The sequence below is a fragment of the Triticum dicoccoides genome, chromosome 4A, assembly GCF_002162155.2.
Source record: "Triticum dicoccoides isolate Atlit2015 ecotype Zavitan chromosome 4A, WEW_v2.0, whole genome shotgun sequence".
Classification (NCBI taxonomy): domain Eukaryota; kingdom Viridiplantae; phylum Streptophyta; class Magnoliopsida; order Poales; family Poaceae; genus Triticum; species Triticum dicoccoides.
In genome coordinates, this window is record NC_041386.1 from 748,004,330 (window position 1) to 748,007,082 (window position 2,753).

Below are 2,753 nucleotides of genomic sequence, written 5' to 3' on the forward strand. Positions count from 1 at the left end.
ATATAGTACTGGCGGGCGTGAAGTAGGATTCGCCTCACAAAACTCTTGCAAAATTTGAACCGGGTGGGCGCAGGTGACCCAAACATAGCTGTGGCGGTCTATAATAATCGCCCACCATTATTTACCAAGAAACTAGAGGCGGGCATGTCTTAAGTGCTTGCAACTGCTTATTTTTGGCCATGCTTAAATTAGCAAGAGTGTACGAGTGATAGGTCGTTAGTTGTGGCCGCCACTGTTACATGGAAAAAGTGGAGAGCTATTTATAGTACCCGCCACTGCTATTTTTCCAAAATAGCTATGGCTGGTGCCCGGAACCACCCAGCACTAATTTGAGTTCACCTATATGCCTTTTACCCGCATTGCTAGTTTGATTAGGATACATAACTAGTTTAAAATTCACTGATATTATAAAATTTACCTATACACAATTAATCTCTCTTGAATCTGTTTGTTCTTATTTCATGACTATGCACATTCCACCATGGCACATCGACTACAAAAAGCTTATACATGGTGTTTAAATATGTGCTAACTTTTCTGGCTAAGGCGCTAGATAAGAATGCTGAAAAGATAATGGGTCATAGTGCGACGGAGCTGAAGCTAATTCTCCAAATTTTGGTTACGGATGTGTAATTAGACTATACAAAGCTTGTGTAGGCTTCCTCATGGAAATTCAACCTTAATAACGATGTGTACATAAGGTCAAAAAAACAAAGTGTACCTGTAGTTAGCTGTCGTGAAGTCTTACCCTTCCATCACTATCAGTTGAGACATGGCCTATTCTCCTCTTATTTTATGCTCTTTAACAAATATAGCAAATCGCAAGGAAGAATATTTAAGATCGAATGAACAACAGGTGGTGTAGCACACACCTTGACCTCATGCACGTATTATTATATATGTAACGTGTATTATTAGCCATAAATTGAGTGTGATATATGTAACATGCATTATTCGCTCCTTGGTGTCCATTATAAGGGGTGACGCCATGATATTGGCGGTTTCAGCGAAGCGAGAGAGAGGAGGAGAAAGATTTTTCTCTGGGTGAATAAGGTTTGACAAGTTGCAAGAGGGGCATGGGGGTAGGGCATTGGATAAGGTCATGGAGAAATGCGACGGACGGCAGAAAGCATCCGCCACAGCTATAGCAAAGAGGTAGGTGGGAGGGTGAGAAAATATAGTTGTGGCGGGCGTGAAGTAGGATCCGCCACACAAAACTCTAAAAAAATTTGAAACGGATCGGCGCACGTGAGCCAAACATAGCTGTGGCGGTCTATAAAAATCGCCCACCACTGTTTACCAAGAAACTAGAGGCAGACATGTCTTATGTGCCTGCCACTGCTTATTTTTGGCCATGCTTAAATTAGCAAGAGTGTACGAGTGATAGGTCGCTAGTTGTGCCTGCCACTGTTACTTGGAAAGAAGTGGCGAGCTATTTAGAGTACCTGCCACTGCTAGTTTTCCAAAATAGCTATGGCTGGTGCCCCGAACCGCCCACCACTAATTTGAGTTCACCTATATGCCTTTTACCCGCATTGCTAGTTTGATGAGGATACATAACTAGTTTAAAATGCAATGATATTATAAAATTTACCTATACACAATTAATCTCTCTTGAATCTGTATGTTCTTATTCATGACTATGCACATTCCACCATGGCACATCAACTACAAAAAGCTTATACTTGGTGTTTAAATATGTGCTAACTTTTCTGGCTAAGGCGCTAGATAAGAATGCTGAAAAGATAATGGGTCATAGTGCGACGGAGCTGAAGCTAAGTCTCCAAATTTTGGTTATGGATTTGTAATTAAACTATACAAAGCATGTGTAGGCCTCCTCATGGAAATTCCACCTTAATAACGATGTATACATAAGGTGCAAAAAAACAAAGTGTACATGTATTTAGCTGTCATGAAGTCTTACCCTTGCATCACTATCAGTTGAGACATGTCCTATTCTCCTCTTATTTTATGCTCTTTAACAAATATAGCAAATCGCACGGAAGAATATTTAAGATCGAATCAAACAACAGGTGGTGTAGCACACACCTTGACCTCGTGCACGTATTATTATATATGTAACGTGTATTATTAGCCATAAATTGAGTGTGATATATGTAACATGCATTATTCGCTCCTTGGTGTCCATTATAAGCGGTGACGCCATGATATTGGCGGTTTCACCGAAGCGAGAGAGAGGAGGAGAAAGATTTTTCTCTGGGTGAATAAGGTTTGACAAGTTGCAAGAGGGGCATGGGGGTAGGGCATTGGATAAGGTCATGGAGAAATGCGACGGACGGCAGAAAGCATCCGCCACAGCTATAGCAAAGAGGTAGGTGGGAGGGTGAGAAAATATAGTAGTGGCGGGCGTGAAGTAGGATTCGCCTCACAAAACTCTTACAAAATTTGAAACGGGTGGGCGCACGTGAGCCAAACATAGCTGTGGCGGTCTATAAAAATCGCCCACCACTGTTTACCAAGAAACTAGAGGCGGACATGTCTTAAGTGCCTGCAACTGCTTATTTTTGGCCATGCTTAAATTAGCAAGAGTGTACGAGTGATTGGTCGTTAGTTGTGCCTGCCACTGTTACTTGGAAAGAAGTGGTGGGCTATTTAGAGTACCCGCCACTGCTAGTTTTCCAAAATAGCTATGGCTGGTGCCCGGAACCGCACACCACTGATTTGAGTTCACCTATATGCCTTTTACCCGCATTGCTAGTTTGATTAGGATACATAACTAGTTTAAAATGCAA